Genomic DNA, 10,014 nt, shown 5'->3' on the forward strand with positions numbered 1-10,014 from the left:
CTTTATTAAAGATGTAAAATACTGGTCATCATTTTCTGAAGACCATTTTTAGATCATCTCTTAGCTATCTTGGCTTCCCAGTTGACTCAGTGGCAAAGAGTCTGCCTGCCAATGCAGGGGCCGCAGAAGACATGAGTTTGATTCCTGGACCAGAAAGATCCTCTGAAGGAGGAAATGGCAATTCACTCTGGTATTCTTGCCTGGGAAATCCCATGGACAGAGGAGTCTGGTGAGCTACAGTCCATGGGGTCACAAAGAGTTGGACACAACTGAGTGACTGAGCATGCACGCATGCACGTGTCCACCTTCCTTTACCCCATCTCATGGTTTTGCTCTGCTTTACTTTCGCTTACCTTTGTAGCTCTTATGAACACTTTTGCTGACTGAAAAAAATTGCACGGATGAAAGTTGAGCATTATATTTTATTTGGCAGGCTTTTATAGCTCAGGATAGCAGCCTCTCAGATAGCTCTGAGTGACTGTTCCCAAGAGGTAAGGGAGGAGCCAGGGTTTATAGGAGTTTTTGTTGAAAACAGATGAACAACATGTGGTTGAGCATCAAAAGATTAATGCTGATTACACACAAAAATGCACATCTCATGTTAAAGATCTCAATGCTTTTCTATGTATGGGAAGATGCAAAAGAGTCTGGGTTTATTGAAATTACTCCTTAGATATGCCTCTTAACTATCTACAGCCAATATCTTGTTTTTCTCCAACCTGAATTCCTCTGAAGGTGCACCGTCAGGGGTGTCTGCAGTGGCTGATGGCTGGATGGCCACAGCATCGCTTGTTTACTGAAATGGCAGGTGATGTTCTTTGTATATACTCTCTAGGATATTTGTACACACTCTCTAGGATAAAAATGAATTTCAGGTCTGACCAACCCTGACATTTTACACTTTTAGCTTCTGAGATGAAGACACCAACGAAAGGATGGGAGGGTTTACACTCTGCATCATTTTGTTAAAAGATGGCTGAAAATCTTGCTTCAGTTCAGGGAGACTGGATCTAACCTTTGGAACAAATATATGCGCTCACGCTGTCTCACTTTTTTCCCTGAACAATCTTTCTTTAAAGACGTGTGTGTCTGGCCCTATTTAATGCATATGAATGCAAAAATGTTCAACCGAATGTTAGCAAACGGAATCCAACAATACATAAGAAAGATCATTACAATAGGATCAAGTTGGATTCACTCCAGAGTTGTAAGGACGGTTTAACATATGTAGACCAATCAATGTGATACACCACATTAATAAAAGAAAAGACAAAAACCGTATGATTATCTCAGTGCCTGCTCAGTTACTCAGTTGAGTCTGACTCTTGTGACCCCATGGACTGTAACCCCCCAGGCTCCTCTGTCCATGGGATTTCTCAGGCAAGAATGCTGGAGTGGGTTGCCATTTCCTACTCCAGGGGATTTTCCTAACCCAGGGATTGAACCTCTGTCCCCTGTATTGGCAGGCAGATTCTTTACCGCTGAGCAACCTGGAAAGTCCTGATTATCTCAACAGGTGCAGAAAAAGCATTTGATGGAATTCAACATCCATTCATGATAAGAATCTCTCACCAAAGTGGTTATAGAGAGAACCTATCTCAACAAAAGCCATTTATGACAAACCCACAACCAACATGATAATGTAAAAACCTGAAAGCCTTCCTGCTAAATTCAGGAACAAGACAAGGATTAATCACTTCTATTCAAGACAGTATCGGAAGTTCTAGCCACAGCAGTCAGGCTAGAAAAAGAAATGAAAGGTATCCACGTTGGAAGGGATGAGGTAAAATTGTCATTATTTGCAGATGACATGATCTTCTATACACAGAACCTTAAAGACTCCACACAAAAATCATTAGAACTAAGAAATGAAAGGGGGAGGGATAAATTAGGAGCATGAGATTAACAGATACAAACTACATAAAACAAAAAAACAAGAAACAAAAAAACAGGTTTCTGTGCACCTGAAAATAAAGCAATATTTTAAATCAACTATACTTAAAACAAAAAAAGGTTATGGTCTGAAAGTGTTTCAAGTCCTGAGGGAAAGGTGTTTAAGAGTTCATGTGTCTAAGCACAGGACCACATCCATCAAATTCAAGGCCTTCTGAACACAACTTTTCAACAGGAGGATAGTGGATCTAGAGACGGGAGCTGAATAGGTGCCCTGAAATGCTTGGGAACCTGGGGCAGAGGCAGGGTATTCCTCTCTGGCCAATTGGCTTTGTTTTCTGGAAGATGGCTGGCAATGCCCATGAACTTTCACAAAGGGGTAAGTAAGTAAGTGTCACTGAGCTGTGTCTGACTCTTTTCGACCCCATGGACTATAGCCCATCAGACTCCTCTGTCCATGGGATTTCCCAGGCAAGAACACTGGAGTGGGTTGCCATTCTTGTCTCCAGGGGATCTTACAGACCCAGGTATTGAATCTCGGTCTCCTGCATTGCAGGCAGATTGTTTACCGTCTAAGCCACCAGGGAAATCTAAATAACCAATTAAAGATGAGTGTGTTTTTCTAGAGCTAACATCTTGGGAACTAAGATAGAAATTCTTACAGTTACATCATTCTCAAAATGAACCCAGTTTAAGAAATACATTCTCTTGTTTTTTGTGGAGTTTAAGATTACGTTAGGGAGGTATGTAATTTCAGCTCAACCAGTGCCATGGTTACTGCTTGCCAGGCACAGTACCGGCTCTGGGAGACCCAGAGATGAAAGGTTTACCTGGCATGAGCACAGGTTAAGAATTAACTTGAACTCAAGGTCACAGGATTCTGCACCATCCAACAGAAATGAGAGCTGCAAATGGAAGCTACACTTGTAACTAAAATTTTTCTGTTTCTAATTTTTCTCATTTTTCATTAAAAATAGGTAAAAGCAATGCAACTATGTATTTTAGTTAACTCAATATATTACATGGATGTGAATTTCAGCAAGCTCCTGGAGATGGTGAAGGACAGGGAAGCCTCCAGGGCACCTGCTGCAGTCCATGGGGTCGCAGAGTCAGACACAACTGAGCGACTGAACAACAATATATGACAGCTTTATACCAATATGTAATCAATGAAAAGTTACTAACGGGATAGTTCTCTTTTTCTGTGCTAAATTTTCTAAATCCAACGTGTAATTTATGCTTTCAGCACATCTCAGTCCTGAATATCCACATTTCAGGCACTCAGTCAAGGGCCACAGGTGGCTAGTGGCTTCCTTACAAACAATCCTTTACCAAGAAATGGTGGGTGGAGAGAATCATATATTCAGAAAAGGCTCTCCCGACTTTAAAAGCCACACGGCATTCTGCAATTCAGGGAAAAAAAACGGAGACATAGGACCGGCTGCAAAACTTGGCTTCCCAAGCAGACCGGGACTGTTTATTTTTGGGAGTCGCTCCCCCTTCCTCTCCAAGGGGTAGGGCTGGGCTCCGAAGCCCGGGCTGCCACGTGTCATCACAGCGCCGGCCTCGGTCCAGGCCACGCTGGCCACACTCTGAGTCCCGGGAATAGGCTCAGAACGCACAAGCCGGCCGCGGACAGGCGAGTGGGCGCTTAGCCATAGCGCCGCCCGCCGGCTGCGCGGCGCAACTGCAGGCGCAACTCCGCCTCCGGGCGCGCCCCGCCCGCGGCGGAGTGCCGGACGCCAGCCGCCCCCCTGCCCTTTTGTGGCTCAGTACTAGTCTGATTTTGCAGAGCTTGAGAACAAACCTCTGGAGCCTCGCGCCTGCTTTTCGGGAGCTTGGGCCCCAGGTCCTGGTAGCGCCGCGTCCCCGAGGACCGCTATTCCTTTTCCTGCTCTTTGTTGCATTCCGGTATTTTCTCTTCCGGGTCATTTCTAAAGCACAGTAAAGCATGTCAGGAGCAGTTACTTTTAATCCTGCAAGAAGTAACGTTTTCAGAAACCATTTTGTATTTTGGGGCATATTTACAACGGGACGATTTTAAAAATGATAAGACCACGTGAGAGGCCCCAGCGAGGATCGAACTCGCGACCCCTGGTTTACAAGACCAGTGCTCTAACCACTGAGCTATGGAGCCTCCTTGCTACCTGGCGCGTTATAATTTAGGGACATTGGAAACAATACTGCTTTCTGGCAGTGGAAAATAGTTTAGCCTGTGCATCCTCTATCAATGGCAATTACGAAAACAACATAAGTAGAAAAAATCCGTTCTCAAAATCGTGTGTTTAGGATTACGAATCACTAAATCATACCTATGATAAGTTATAGATACAGGTAAATGCTGGAAGGGAAAAAGCAAAAATAGTGTCCTGATATTACTAGCGGTACTTTTACATCTTAAAAGAGTCTCCAATCTGTTGTTTATATGACAATTTGTATCATGTTTCACACTTACAGGGAAGTTGTAGTGTTCTTATTAAGTTATTGACTATGGATGAATTAATTGATTCAACACATATTTATTATGTACTTACATACTATTCAGGCTTTATTTTTCTGGGCTCCAAAATCACTACAGATGGTGACTGCAGCCATGAAATTAAAAGACACTTACTCCTTGGAAGGAAAGTTATGACCAACCTAGATAGCATATTCAAAAGCAGAGACATTACTTTGCCAACAAAGGTCCGTCTAGTCAAGGCTATGGTTTTTCCAGTGGTCATGTATGGATGTGAGAGTTGGACTGTGAAGAAGGCTGAGCGCCGAAGAATTGATGCTTTTGAACTGTGGTGTTGGAGAAAACTCTTGAGAGTCCCTTGGACTGCAAGGAGATCCAACCAGTCCATTCTGAAGGAGATCAGCCCTGGGATTTCTTTGGAAGGAATGATGCTAAAGCTGAAACTCCAGTACTTTGGCCACCTCATGTGAAGAGTTGACTCATTGGAAAAGACTCTGATGCTGGGAGGGATTGGGGGCAAGAGGAGAAGGGGACGACAGAGGATGAGATGGCTGGATGGCATCACTGACTCGATGGACGTGAGTCTGAGTGAACTCTGGGAGTTGGTGATGGACAGGGAGGCCTGGTGTGCTGCGATTCATGGGGTCGCAAAGAGTCGGACACGACTGAGCGACTGATCTGATCTGATCTGATCTGATACATACTATTAGACATTAGAGTAAGTAAAGCTTGTCCCTGCTCTTTTTTAAAACGATTTGGATAATGAAACGATGCCTTATTTCCTTTTGCTTAATTATTTACTGAAGGCATGAAATCATGCTGGCAGCAGGAGGATCACGCGCTCCCAGTGGTCTGCGGGCTTCTCTCCCTTATACCTCCTTCAGGCTTCTGCTTACCTTTCGCAACAAGACCCTCCCACCCCTTACTTAAAGCTGCGCCGTCTTCCTTATCTGCCCTTTTGCCCCATGCCACTTACTTAACCTTTCCTACTAGATAATGTGCTTACTATTATGTTTATTATTTCTCCAGGTTAGGATGTTGGTTCTTTGAGGCCAAGGGTTTTTGTTTTACTCCCTGCTGTATTCCTAACACCCAGAATAGTGTCTAGCACACAGTAGGTGCTCAATAAATGCTGAGCAAATGACATCTACGATGACATTCATTCTGTGAGCCAGCAGAAATCAGGAAGCTGCTTTGGGAGACGTCTTCTCATCATCCTCCCTTACTTCCAAGGCCTCTCCATCCAAGTTGGAATTTTGTAACATCCTTCATTTTCCTGTGCTTCATCCAGCCCAGAATTTCACATGATGAACTCTGTATATAAGTTAAATAAGCAGGGTGTCAATATACAGCCTTGACTTACTCCTTTCCCAATTTTGAACCAGTCCCTTGTTCCATGTCTGGTTCTAACTGTTGCTTCTTGACCTGCAGATAGATTTCTCATGTGACAGGTAAGGTGGTCTGATATTCCCATCTCTTGATGTTTTATGGTTGGCCTCAGAACGGTCATGGCACTAGTGAGTGTATAATGAGGCTCAAGGTCCAGCGGAATTTGAATCTTCCACAATCTTGCACCTAGTTGGTTCTAACCAGTTTTGGTCGCATCCTGTGGCCATATCATTCTTTTCAAGGTTGTGCCCTGCCTCCTTCCCTCCTGTTCCACCTCCATTCCCTTGATCCTGTGCTGTCTCTGGCAAGTGGAGCTTCACCAGCGGTTTTCACCTGCACCAACCCTCCTCATAGCCCCGGTGAATAGCATGTGCGGGCAGTCGCAATGGGATGTGATAGAAAAAAGGCCCCTCTCCTCTCAACTCTAACTTTTGAGCTGTAGGATAAAGGACATAAAGATGAAGGATGAGATGAAAAGAAGGGTCAGGAGGGTGGGCATCCTGTAAAGAGTTTAATTTGCTCATAAGTAGTCTGGTGTTAGAGAAACAAGTGTAAGGAGGTTTTATATTTAATTTTTACATCACTTCTTCCTTCTCTTGACCACCCCCCCACTACTTTATCAAGCCCCTGGTGGCTCAGTTGGTAAAGAATCTGCCTGCAATGCAGGAGACCTGGTTTCAATTCCTGGGTTGGAAAGATTCTCTGGAGAAGGGAACAGCTACCCACTCCATTATTCTGGCCTGGAGAATTCCATGGACAGAGGAGACTGGCAGGCTATAGTCCATGGGGTCACAACTTTCACTTTCAGTTTGGTATTAGAGAAACAAGTGTATGGAAGTTTTATATTTAATTTTATGTCCCTTCCTCCTTCTCCTGACGCCCTTTATCAAGCCCTTTCACCACCTGTAAAATGGAGTTGATCATTTTGGCTCTATCCTGGAGCACTTTGGGGAATTCAACACAATTGAGAACTTGACCCTGGGCAGAGATCGTGAAGTGCCAGCTGCAAACATGACAGACGTTGTGCTTCATGGGCTGAACATTCCCAGAGGAGAACATCTCAGGGAGAGATTCCAGCTTGAGGCACTGCGAAGTGGCGGAAGGCATCCCAGGCCCAGTTTGAGTGGAGAGAGAGGAGGAGATGGAAGCGGAAGTCCCTTGGCTGTGCTCTCTGTTCTTTCTGCTGTAAGGCAGCACTCTGCAGGGCAGGCAGCTTGCCTTGCTTGCCCATCCGCAAGCTCTCCTTTCTCTCCAGCTGCGAGGGGCTGAGTCCCTTGCATCGCGGTGGGGGAAGGGGAACAGGACCGAGCCCGGTGGCTCAGCACCTGCCCGGGCATCCATCGGTTCTTCTGCACCGTCCTGAGCATCATTGTCCCGCATCCGCTGTCCAGGGAGCAGGCCTTATTCCAGCGTATCCACAGTCAGACTCAAGGTCAGAGCATGTGCGGTTCAAGGGTCAGGGTGGACTTTCAAGTTCAATTAGCCTGCCCTTCATTTTGAAGATGAGGAAGCTTCAGGGGCTGGCAACAGCAGGTCCAAGATGAAAGGTAAGCTTTTGTGTGGGGACTCCCAGGATCAGAGTGTGGAAGGAGGGAGGGAGTTGGGGGGTCTTCCCTGGGATCTGGCCCCTCACTACTGAGTTGGGGATGGGAGGCAGGAATAGGACCCCTTAGTTGGGAGCACCCGAGTCTGGGCATGGAGGGAGAGAGGAGCAATACTAAGGAAGGGGAGGGGCAGGAAGCTGGGGACCCTGTCGCTTTATAAACCCCATACAGATTCACAAGTGGAAGTGACAGCACTTATGCCCTGTGGCCTGTGTCCCAGGAAGCACGGAGCATACAGGTGTCTAGTTGCAGGAGATTCGAAATGAAGAGGATAGGAAATCCCTGCCCTCCAGGTTTCCGTGTAGTGCAGAGGGATAGATCCCCGAGCGCATTGCTGCATTCTTGGTGTCCAGGGAGGCTGGCAGCCTGGCTCAGGTGTCTGAATTCTGGCCTACCCCCCTCCCCAAGTTGGTAGGAACTCAGGACACAGGAGGCGCTCAGGGGTGCAGAACCTGGGAGCTGGGGTCAGGGGCCCTGAGTCCTAGCCGACCCTGTCCTCTGTTTGCACAGATCCTTGCTGGGAGGGTCAGTAACATCCTCCACAATGACCCAGGACACACAGTCCTTCTCACCATCCTGGGCCCACACCCCTTAGAGCTGTCCAGAGTTCAGAAAGAGTTCAGAAAAGAGCCAGGAGTAACACCAACGAGGGCTTTCCTGATGGCTCCGTGCTAAAGAACCCACCTGCCAATACAGGAGCTGAGGGCTCGATCCTTGGGTTAGGAAGGTCTCTTGGAGAAGGAAATGGCAACCCACGCCAGTATTCCTGCCTGGGAAATTCTGTGGACAGAGGAGCCTGGTGGACCACAGTCCATGGGGTCACAAATGAGTCTGACATGACTTAGTGACTACACAACAACAGAACCAATAAACCACTGAAGCAGTAAATAGGAAAGTATTGTGCACGCGCCAAAAAGGACAGTTTGTAAATGGGGAGCAGTCAGACCGAAACATGGAGTGAGGCTCCGAGGAATATCGTTATGAAGCAGCTTATACCGTGTGGAGGTGCTTCTGTTGACTCTTCACGTTCTTCTCAGTTACCGATTCAGAATTATTTACAATATTAGAAGTGATCAGTTTTTTGGTTACCTCGTATCAGTTTGGGGGAACAATTGAAGCTTTGCATATGATTTTCAGCAGCCAAAGGAAGAAGCGATCCAGGTCAAGTTAACCTTGCTTGTCTTGCAAAAGAAGCTAAATTAAGTTTTGCTTGTATAACTAAACTGAACTTGTCTGCTCAGGGGATTTTTGAGTCTGGTCTCTGTTTGTGTTTGATTTTAACAGGCCAGACGTCTCCCACTCATGGGTGGGCAGAGTCTGACCTCCTGGGGGCATCTCGAGCCTGAATGCCTCCTTGTTCTGTGAGGGTCTAATGAAATGCCCCTGCTTATTAAAATCATTGTAACAAATTCACCTCCTGGATTTTGGTCCCATCTCACACCAAACAGACCTCTCTCAGATAGGATTTTAATTGGCTTGCTGGACTTTTGGATGCGATTAATGGATGAGCTCTGATTCGGCTCCAGTTCTGAGTCTGGAGGAAGGCGTGAACAAGCAGTGCCGGGGTGTCAGCGGGTTGGGGTGCACAGCCAGTTAGCCTAAACATCAGTTAGCTGCTGGTGTTAAGTTGTTCTGGGAGGGAGGAGCCTCGAAGGGCAAAGACCAAGGAGGATGGGGAAATGCTCCTCTAGCCCCCAGGTGGCGCTAGTGGTAGAGAATCCGGCTGCCAATGCAGGAGACATAAGAGACACAGGTTCCATCCCTGAGTGGGGAAGAACTCCTGGAGAAGGGGATGGCAATCCACTCCAGTATTCAGGCCAGGAGAACCCCATGGACAGAGGAGCCTGGCGGGCTATGGTCCATAGGGTTGCAAAGTTGGACACGACTGAAGTGCGGCTTAGCATGCACACACGCAGTCCCACCATGGTGATGAATTAACTTGCTGCACTGATTTCTTAACTCGGACAAGGTCTCATTTGGTGGGCTCCTCTGACCCTGGTGTCTGTTCCTGAGCTGCTGAGCCAACAAAGACTCACTCACACCGGGGAGGTGAGGGCTGACCACTTGCAGATCAAAAGGCAGGGGGAGGGCAGGGCAGTGGGAAGACCAGGGACTTGGGGGATCTGGTTGACTTGGCTCGAGTCTGGTGGCACTTGGTCCTGGTCACCTTTTGCTGAGGGTGTCAGGCTGCAACCACAGACCAGCTCAGGCTTCAGTGCCAGAGGGACCTGGTGCCCAGCCAAGCTGTGCCCTTTGTTGGCTGCATCAAAGTCACCTAAATATTTTTTTCTTAAACCAAACCTTTCTTTTCTTTGTTTTAACCAAACTTTAAAAAATTTATTTTATTAATATTTTTTGGCCACACTGTGCAGCATGTGGGATTCTGGTGCCAGGGATTGAACCCACACCCCCTACGTTGGAAGCACAGTCTTAACTACTAGACTTACCAGGGAAGATCCTGAAGTTATCTAATTTTTGAGGATGTTTCTTCACTTGTGCAGAGGGACTGAGCATCCATACTTCCCAGGGTGGTCATGAGGGTAGAATGTAATTTTGGTGTAAAGATGCCAGCCTCAGTCCCCTTCAAGTACCACCCACCTGGACCTGCAAGATCTGATTGGCTTTCTGGCCTTCCCTCTGACTGCGGCAGAGACAGCCGGGGACCTGCAG

At 46.8% G+C, this 10,014-nt stretch overlaps 1 non-coding gene across 1 annotated transcript; it reads right to left on the reverse strand.

Annotated features, from left to right (window-relative positions):
* Window positions 1-3,957: 3,957 nt before the first annotated feature.
* Window positions 3,958-4,030, reverse strand: TRNAT-UGU (transfer RNA threonine (anticodon UGU)). Its single transcript has one exon. It is a non-coding gene; the product is annotated as a tRNA-Thr (tRNA).
* Between the last annotated feature and the right edge of the window lie 5,984 nt (window positions 4,031-10,014).

The sequence above is a fragment of the Bos grunniens genome, chromosome 16, assembly GCF_055505025.1.
Source record: "Bos grunniens cultivar Pamir isolate PY7600 chromosome 16, Bosgru_T2T1.0, whole genome shotgun sequence".
Taxonomy (NCBI): domain Eukaryota; kingdom Metazoa; phylum Chordata; class Mammalia; order Artiodactyla; family Bovidae; genus Bos; species Bos grunniens.